Source organism: Somniosus microcephalus, chromosome 2 (assembly GCF_052327205.1).
Source record: "Somniosus microcephalus isolate GS21.2 chromosome 2, FLI_Smic_1.0, whole genome shotgun sequence".
Lineage (NCBI taxonomy): Eukaryota > Metazoa > Chordata > Chondrichthyes > Squaliformes > Somniosidae > Somniosus > Somniosus microcephalus.
This window is the reverse complement of record NC_140988.1, coordinates 139,597,460-139,608,112: the sequence shown is the minus strand read 5'-3', so window position 1 is coordinate 139,608,112 and position 10,653 is coordinate 139,597,460.

Here is a 10,653-nt window from a genome sequence, read left to right as displayed (position 1 = left end):
AGGAGGGGGAGGGAGAGGAGAGGGGGAGGGAGAGGGGGGTGGGAGAGGTGGAGGGAGAGTGAGGAGGGTGGGAGGGAGAGGAGAGGGGGAGGGAGAGAGGGAGAGGGGAGGGAGGGAGAGAGAGTAAAGCAGGGATGGGGAGGGAGAGAGAGCAGGGAGGGAGAGAGAGGGGGAGGTAGGGAGAGGAGAAAGGGGGAGGAAGAGAGGGGGAGGGGAGAGGGAGAGGAGAGGGGGAGGGAGGATGAGGAGAGGGGGAGGGAGGGTGAGGAGAGGGGGAGGGAGGGTGAGGAGAGGGGGAGAGGGAGGAAGAGGAGAGGGGGAGGGAGGGAGAGTAGGGAGGGTGAGGAGAGAGGGAGGGAGAGGAGAGGGGGAGGGAGGGAGAGGAGAGGGAGGAGGGAGAGAGAGTAAAGCAGGGAGAGACAGGGGGAGGGAGAGAGAGAGGGTGAGGGAGGGAAAGAGTGAGGGGGTAGGAGAGGGAGGGAGAGCTCGCCTTCTTCCTTCCTTCTTTCCTTCGCAGGGGTCCATCGGCCAGGCCTGAGGCGCTCCTTCCCCCCTCTCTCTCCAGGCTAATCACGAACTAAATCCAACAGTCTCTCTCTCTCTTCCCCCGTCTCTCTCTTCTCCCCCCAGTTTCTCTCTCTCTCTCTTCCCCGTCTCTCTCTTCTCCCCCTAGTCTCTCTCTCTCTCTCTCTCCACCACAGTCTCTCTCTCTCCCTCCCCCCCCCAGTCTCTCTCTCTCTCTCTTTCCCTCTCTCTCTCTCCCTCCTTCCCACACAGACAGACAGACAGACAAACTCTTTTATATATATAAAAATTATTTCTACTTTTTTCATAACAACATGCCCTCAAAAAACCCTCGGCACTGCCGGGCACTCCAGCTAGTTCCATATAAAAGCAGAAAATGCTGGCAATACTCAGCAGGTCCAGCAGCATCTGTGGAAAGAGAAACAGAGTTAACATTTCAAGTTGAAAAGTCGAACTGAAATGTTAATTCTGTTTCTCTCTTCACAGATCCAGCCTGACCTGCTGAGTATTTTGAGCATTTTCTGTTTTTACTTCAGATTTCCAGCATCCATAGTATTTTGCTTTTGTCATATTCTATATACTTAACATACTTTCCTTCAAAGATCTGAAATGAGCAATATTTAATAACAGACGGTGCAGAAATGGGTAAGTCAATCTAAAGCACACCCAACTTCAGTCCTGCTTCAGTGAACATCATACATTTTCATTAATATGTAGTAATATGAATTCTCTTTTCCCAGGGTTTTGTTTAATGTCAGAATCTGCAGTGCCTCTTTATTTTACTACTCTGAATACTGACGACAGGGTGCCAAGGGTTGTTGTGTTTAGAATGATAGACAGACACTGATGGTGCAACATCAGATAGGGCAAAGGTCACTTTGTTGGTACTTGCATTGCAAGGCAACTGCAAAGCCTGCTGGGTAATGCACTGTGGGATCATTTCAGAAAGCTGCTCTGTTCTTTATCTTCTATCCCTATCCTCAGTGCTGAGTTCAAATCATCAGAACCACCTGGAAAAGTCATCATGGTGGTTTGAATCTGAAGTTTGTGTATTACAAGTTTTTTTCATAACTACATCCATACAAATTCAAATATTGATAAGTAGCTTAGAATATTGACCAGTACCAGAGATTTTTAGTTTTTTGGATGAACTTCTAGGTGAGAAGAAAGATCATACTTAGATAACAGTGAAATTTAATACAGACTGTAGCATTCTGCAGTGACTGTGTGCCTAAAGGGTAGTCATGTCAGTAGCATTTCTACTTCTAAATAAGCACCGTGAATTCTGGGACATTCTGGTGTTGGATTGGGATGGCGAGTGAGAGACAGGTATGGTGCTTGATTACACTTGTCTTTTCATGTGTAGGCTCGATAACTATTATATCAGGTGCCACATAGTTTGCATTTATCTCATATTAATTGGAAATATTACATTTAAAAAGCCACATTCATCAGGTTTGAAGATTATTTTCAATTCTTTAAGACAATAAGTAATTATGCTGATAACAATTGCATTGAAACATATCAATAAATGTTCATTAGTGTGCCTTTCACAATACTTATGACCTAAACCTCAGTTTGTGGTTCATTGAGCTGCCTGTTTTACAGCAGCGATGGTTGTCATTTCATAAACATGATTGATTCACTTTTTGTCACCAGACAGGCTTATAATATTTAGTAACTGACATGGAGGGATGAAATATGTCTTTTATCACTTCTGATTTATTGAGATCTAAAATGGCAGACTGAATCTTAAAACCAGCATGCTGACAAGAAAATCTTTATCTTTACTGAACTTTACATATAAAATAATATACCATATTCTACACATACTTGAATATACTATTCAGCTACGCTTTTATTATATTTTAATTATGACATAGTCCAGGGTAGATCTAATCCAAGCTCTAGATAGAATTTAGAGTTGGCATGGCTAATGAATCCATTGTCATTAATTCTGCATTCTGATTCATACTACTTCTATTTCTACTTCTAAATAAGTCAATACACAAAGGACCACATCATGCAATAGGATAAATGTTGTGTAACATAAAGCTATAGTGCTCTGAGAACTGGTCTGTTTTTAATAAGTTGGTGTGAGCATTCAATCAAGTTTGACTCAACAACAGAGATGGGCATCAAACTGATTCTGAACCAACTTGTTTTCTTCCTTCTTAAATGCAGATCCCACTTCTGGAGCGACACAATGTACCTCTGTGCAGACATTTCAATTATTATGCTGTATTCCTGTCATGGTGAGTGATGGACACATGGCTATCAACTACATCTAAAGTCACAGTAAAAATTAAAGAATACCAGTCAACTGTCCATTTCCTGATCGTCTAATGGGGAATGTGATTTCTGGTAATCTAATAAGAGGGACATCTATCTGATTCATGGTAGTCTATTGGTAAGGAAACAGCTGACCTAATGGTAGTAAAATATCAATTTGATTGCTGTTAGCGTGCTCGACAGACTGATAAGCAGCCTCATAGGATATTCTATGACACATAAAGAGTATTATTTTGTTAAAGCACAACACAAACATCAGAATAGCTCCCCTTTCTTCATTGCACATCGAGAGCACGGGGTTCTATACTGTTTTGCATAAAGAAGAAGTGAACTAATTAACCCAAATGGAGGGTTCCCAGAATAAATCTGATACAAAACCTGAACTCTCAGCACATTCTGACACTTTGAATACTTCAGTACTCTAGTGTCAGATCAATACATTCAAATTCTTTGAAATCTCTTTTTAAAAACCAAATTCTCAACCTTCCCATCAGAAGCATTTCCTGAAGAGCGACAAGGAAACACCCCCAGGTCTGTAAGCAGGCTGCCACAATCTACAATGGCTTCAGAACAACAAGAGGTACATAGGGAATGGTGCTCTTGGCCAGATAGTGGCTGTGTCTTTATTATTGCCTGAGAGATACTGACCCTGAAATTAGGATCGGGAGCTTGCCGCGTGTGCAAGCCCCCGATGTGCACTTACCCGGCGCGCTGACATTTTAATCCTGGCCTGCATTGCATTCCCTCTCACTGGCCCGCTTGAGGTCCTGCCGCGCTGTGCATGCGTGACCCAGCGGCGTACTTAGTGCGATGAGCCGGCTGGGATCACGTGAGCACAGGGCAACCAATGGGAGGTTGCAAAAGTTCATTCATGAGTTTGAGAGTAAGAGCTGTTAAACTCATGAAAACTCCTGGCCCCAAAACACTACTTAAACTTGAAAGAAAATTTAAAAAAACATTGCACTACTTAAATGAACCAGAAATAACTGTAAAAAAAACTATTTTAAACAATAATTTTAAAATTTGAAAAAAAGTATTATATAAAAATATCAGGGCTAAAACTAAACTTACCTTACTGTAAATTCTTTAAAAATAATAAACCTGTGGAAAAAAAATTATAAATTGTATTAATAGACCACTTACCTGTAAAACTAAGTACTTACGTGTGGTTTTTCAATGCGTAAAAACCGGAGGCCTTTACACATGCGCAACTCTCTAAAAATAAAGGAAATCCAAGTCGCACGCGCAGATTCCTGCGCGCACGCGTTCAGCCTCTTAACCCCTTGGGCCAGAGGAGAGGAAATGCCGGTTTTCCCCGCATGCACTGTGCATGCTGAAAACCGGCAATTCCTCCGGGCACACGCGTGAGTACCCTGTCCGTGCTCACGCGTTGGGAGAGGAATTACTGGGCCACTGTGAAAAATGGCCAGTTATTGTGGTTGCTGTATATGTAGAATAAGACTTATATGGCATGTAGGTATTTATATTGAATGGGAATAGATGCTTCTTTGATATGTTGATGATGTAGGCAAGGATGATGGATGTTATTACATTTCAACATCGTTATTGTGTCCCAGACAATACACACTCTTCCGCTCTAACCCATGACAGCTCTTCTAGCGCTTGCTAGCAAACATCTGAAGGCAAAGCTGTCTAAGCCTTCTGCTCTACTGCTGCTATCGAACTGTTCTTTGCTCCAATTAATGTTGTTAAACTGCTGTGGGCCTGATAGACTGGACTGAGTGGATAATCTCTACTCCCAATAAATTACAAGAATACCAGATGGACAGTAAATATTACCTAGTGTACTGATCTCTCTCCAGAAACCAGGCCATTGGATAAATTCAACAATGGACCATATTATCCTTGAATGGCATCATCCATCAAACATATGCCTTTGTAATCTATAAATTTGGATTCACAAGATAAGTTCATTATAGAGCATATAGGGAAATTACATTAATACCCAAATGTTATATCTACAGGGGGATTCTGTTTCATTCTTAATTTCTCAGTAGCTAGCTTTGGCCTAGGATGGAACAAAAAAATGGACTCTAATGTTATTCCTTCCCACAGCTCTCGATAACTAGATTCTTTACATAATATAAAGACAACTTTAAATCTCGACACCTTGAAAAATCTGAAGAAGGTTCACAAGAAGAGTAGTCTATTTACAGCACTGTCTCGATAATAATGCTGAGTCCTTTCTCTAGCTAGGTACATTTAGACAGTTAAAGGTTTTAAGGACTCTTTTCTGTATTGTGTTATACACTTTTGGAATGTAGATAACCTTCTTTCTAATTTGATTGCTTCTTATAATTGCTCCTGTTACCTTAGCAATTTTGCAACTAAATTAGCTTTCCTGATGAATGTGCCCTGAGCTTCAAGGAATTCAGAATTTTCCCCATAAACCTCAGAACCCTAGTTTAGTTTCTCCTTTAGGGATGGAGTTCCTTTCTTGAGCATTGTTTTAAACTCCAGCTGTTCGCCTTCCTGGCTGTATGTTTATTTATAAAGATCTGCTTGCCTTAGGGGTAAACCTTCAGGGGTCTGCTTTCATGTGGAGTCTCACTAACATGAGCAGATCGGAGTATTGTGTACAGAGGTCAGCACGCCTGATTCCCGGTGCTCCTCATTTTCTGAGTCTCCAAAAATGTATCTGTGCTTAAAAAAAAGTAAGTTCAAAGAAAGTTCCAGAGATAGGCCACCTGCGAACTGACTCAAAGGTTGGTATTAACATTATGGGGGTAAATTTGACTTAAATTTGACTTAATTTTGAAGTCAATGAAAATCAGGAGAGATGTAAAACAGGCTGCCGATTCCCTATCACCCAATTTACATCATCGCACAACATTAAACTTACCCCCATAGTGGTAATCCTGCAGCCCAAATGGTCCCACTGAAAATGGTGGTGGGGTAACAAGAGATGAAATAAAATTCCAAAGGTGTGGACTCACAAAAGCGGCCCTACTAGGCTGTATGTGTTTCTTCATTGGCAAAATATTTAAAGGACAAAGAAAGTTTGGGGGACTTCCTTTTGTTTAAAGTATTTCCCACTGTCTGATATTGTTAACGGTTCTCTCCCCTCAGGTACTGTCCCCCTCTCCAAATCTGCCGTCATCACCCCATTCCTCAAAAAACACTTGACCCCTCCGTCCTTGCAAACTATTGCCCCATCTCTAATCTACCTTTCCTCTAAAAAGTCCTTGAACTTGTTGTTACCTCCCAAATCCATGCCCATCTTTCCCGGAACTGCACGTTTGAATCCTTCCAATCAAGTTTCCGCCCTTGCCACAGTACCAAAACGGCTCTTATCAAAGTCACAAATGACATCCTTTGTGACTGTGACAACGGTAAACTATCCCTCCTCGCCCTTCTTGAATTCTCTGCAGCCTTTGACACGGTTGACCGAATCATCCTCCTCCAACACCACTCCACTATTGTCCAGCTGGGCTGCACTCGCCTGGTTCCATTCTTACCTATCTAATCGTAGCCAGAGAATTACCTGCAATGACTTCTCTTCCTGCTCCCACATCTTTACCTCTGGTATCCTTGGCCCCCTCCTGTTTTTCATCTACATGCTGCCCCTTGGCGACATCGTCCGAAAACACAGGTGGAATTTTTACCTTGGAGTCGGGTCGGGTGCGTGCAGGCTGCGTAACGGGTTGGTAATGCGATATTTTGCTCAGCGAGTTCCTCAGGGTGACTTTAATTTAATGGCTCCACTTAAATCAGTAATGCGCATTTCTCGGCCCAATTAAATGGAGTGGGTCTGATGACATCATCGATGACTCGTTTCCAGCACTGATATTTAAAGCAACCTTGCACACAGCTCATTTGAAGCTTGCTAGAGGAGTGCACAAGGTGAAATAGAAATGTCTCAGTATTGTTCCAAACTTTAAATGATGAATACTCAAAGGCAGAGGGCTTCACCCAGATTCAGTGATGCATCCCTGCATATCCTGGTGGAGGCAGTGAGAGCATGCAGGAAGGTCCTGGTCCCTGCAGATAGGCACAAGAGACCTCCCAAAGACTACAAAAGGGCATGGTTGGAGAGTGCAGAGGAGGTCAGCAGCAAAGATGTGGTGAGGAGGACATGGATCCAATGCAGGAAAAGCTTCAATGATCTCATGAGGTCAGGAAAGGTCAGTACATAGATACATAGATACATAGAAGATAGGAGCAGGAGTAGGCCATTCGGCCCCTCGAGCCTGCTCCGCCATTCAATGAGATCATGGCTGATCATCCAAATTCAGTACCCTGTCCCTGCCTTCTCCCCATATCCCTTGATCCCTTTAGCCTTAAGAAATATATCTAACTCCTTCTTGAATATATTTAATGAATTGGCCCCTACTGCCTTCTGTGGTAGAGAATTCCACAGGTTCACCACTCTCTGGGTGAAGAAATTCCTCCTCATCTCTGTCCTAAATGGCTTACCCCTTATCCTTAGACTGTGACCCCTGGTTCGGGACTCCCCGATCATCGGGAACATCCTTCCTGCATCTAGTCTGTCTAGTCCTGTTAGAATTTTATAAGTTTCAATGAGATCCCCTCTCATTCTTCTAAACTCGAGCGAGTATAAGCCCAATCAACCCAATCTCTCCTCATATGTCATTCCTGCCATCCCAGGTATCAGCCTGGTGAATCTTCGCTGCACTCCCTCCATGGCAAGAACATCCTTCCTCAGATAAGGCGACCAAAACTGCACACAATACTCAAGGTGTGGTCTCACCAAGGCCCTGTACAACTGCAGCAAGACATTCTTGTTCCTGTACTCGAACCCTCTCGCTACAAAGGCCAACATACCATTTCCCTTCTTAACCACCTGCTGCACCTGCATGCTTACCTTCAGCGACTGGTGCACAAGGACACCCAGGTCTCGTTGCACTTCCCCTTCTCCCAATCTATTGCCATTCAGATAATAATCTGCCTTCCTGTTTTTTGCCACCAAAGTGGATAACCTCGCATTTATCCACATTATATTGCATCTGCCATGCTTCTGCCCAATCACCCAAACTGTCCAAATCATATTGGAGTTTCTCGGCATCCCCATCACAGCACACACGCCCACCCAGCTTTGTGTCATCTGCAAACTTGGAGATATTACATCTAGTTCCCTCATCTAGATCATTAATATATATTGTGAATAGCTGGGGTCCTAGCACCGATCCCTGCGGTACCCCACTAGTCACTGCCTGCCACTCAGAAAAAGACCCGTTTATTCCAACTCTTTGCTTTCTGTCTGCCAACCAGTTCTCTATCCAAGTCAATACCTTGCCCCCAATCCCATGTGCCTTAACTTTACATGCTAATCTCTTATGCGGGACCTTATCGAAAGCCTTCTGAAAGTCCAAATACACCACATCCACTGGTTCTCCCTTATCTAATTTACCAGTTACATCCTCAAAAAATTCCAGTAGATTAGTCAAGCACAATTTACCTTTTGTAAATCCATGTTGACTTTGTCTGATCCTGTCACTTTTTTCCAAGTGCTCTGCTATTACATCTTTTACAATGGACTCTAGCATTTTCCCCACTACCGATGTCAGGCTTACCAGTCTATAATTCCCCGTTTTCTCTCCACCACCTTTTTTGAATAGTGGGGTAACATTAGCTACCTTCCAATCCATGGGTATTGTTCCAGAGTCTATCGAATTTTGGAAGATGACCAGCAATGCATCTACTATTTCTAGGGCCACTTCCTTAAGTACCCTAGGATGTAGATTATCAGGCCTGGGGATTTATCGGCCTTCAATCCCGTCAATTTCCCCAACACCATTTCCCTACAAATACTGATTTCTTTTAGTTCCTCCCTCTCATTAGACCCTATGTTTCCCGACATCTCTGGGAGGTTATTTGTGTCCTCCTTTGTGAAGACAGAACCAAAGTATGTATTTAATTTCTCTTCCATTTCTTTGTTCCCCATTATAAATTCCCCTGATTCTGACTGCAAGGGACATATGCTTGACTTCACCAATCTTTTTCTCTTCACATATCAATAAAAGCTTTTACAGTCAGTTTTTATGTTCCCTGCAAGCTTACTCCCATACTCTATTTTCCCCTTCTTAATTAATCCATTTGTCCTCCTTTGTTGAATCCTAAACTGCTCCCAATCCTCAGGTTTACTGCTTTTTCTGGCCAATTTAAATGTCCTCTCCTTGGATCTTATGCTATCCCTAATTTCCCTTGTTAGCGACGGTTGAGTCACCTTTTTTGTTTTATTTTTATGCCAAACTGGGATGACCAAATTCTGTGGTTCATTCATGCAATCTTTGAATGTTTGCCATTGCCTATCCACCGTCAACCCTTTGAGTGACATTCCCCAATCAATCCTACCCAACTTGTGCCTCATACCATTGTAGTTTCCTTTATTTAAATTCAGGACCCTAGTCTCTGAGTCAACTACTTCACTCTCCATCTTAATGAAGAATTCTATCATATTATGATCGCTCCAACCCAAGGGGCCTCGCACAACAAGATTGCTAATTAATCCTTTCTCATAACCCAATACCCAGTCTGAGATGGCCTGATCTCTAGTTGGTTCCTCGACATATTGGTCCAGGAAACCATCCCGTATACACTCCAGGAATTCCTCCTCCACAGTATTGTTACTAATTTGGTTAGCCCAATCTATATGTAGAGATGCTGTGCCCTTATTGCACACTTCTCTAATATTCCTTTTACTGCCATCCCCAACCTCCGCATTACTGTTTGCAGGTCTATATACCACTCCCACTAACGTTTTCTGCCCCCTGGTATTTCTCAGTTCCAACCATACAGATTTCACATCATCAGAGCTAATATCCTTCCTTACAATTGTGTTAATCCCCTCTTTAACTAGTAATGCTACCCCACCTCCTTTCCCTTTTTGCCTATCTTTCCTGAATATTGAATACCCCTGGATGTTCAGTTCCCAGCCTTGGCCACCCTGGAGCCATGTTTCCGTAATCCCAATCATATCATATTCGTTTACCTCTATTTGCGCAGCTAATTCATCCACCTTATTACGAATGCTCCTCGCATTAAGACACAAAGCCTTCAGGCTTGTTTTTTTAATGCAATGCCACACTCACCTTCATCCTGATGTGCCTGTCACCACATCCCCATCGCTCGGCCTTCCCAAACCTACTGCTGTACGTCAATCCTCACACCAACATACCTTGCAAGGTGCACCCAGCCCCCACTTTCTATGCACCTATTCATATCCCCATCTAACTAACCACCACTGACACTCACCCTCACCATAATTTAATCATCGGAAGTAACGCCATTGAAGGAGGCCTTTTGGCAATGTCTCACCACTCCCTTATAGTCATGCCATACAGGTATAGGCCATCCATTCCTTACACTCATTCCATCACTCTCACTCAAACTTCTCTTCCTTCCCTCCTTGCTGGAGAAAAGAGCCTAGAACATGCAGGAGAGGCAGAGAACCAGAGGTGGCCCACCAGTATTCACCCAACAGACACCAGCAGAGGATGTAAGGATTTTGCAATAATTTTGAGATTTCCTACAGTTCCGAAGATTGATTTTTTTGATTAAAGAATACCTGGGTAATATACCTTTAAAAATCCAGGGATCAAAATGGCCGTCAGACCTCGTTGCAGAAGACAAAAGACATTGAAAAGGCAGCGTATGTTGTGTCTGTGAAAAAGGGGTAATCAAAATGGCTGTCCAACCTCGTGGCAGAATACAGGCTGTGTACATATGAAAAGGGAAGATCAAAGATGGCTGACTAAACTGCCAATCAAAGGCAGTTCAGGGAGTTTCCCTCCCTGCAGAGACAATTGATGTTTGTTTACAGAAACTGCTACAATGTTTACACAAAGGATTAAC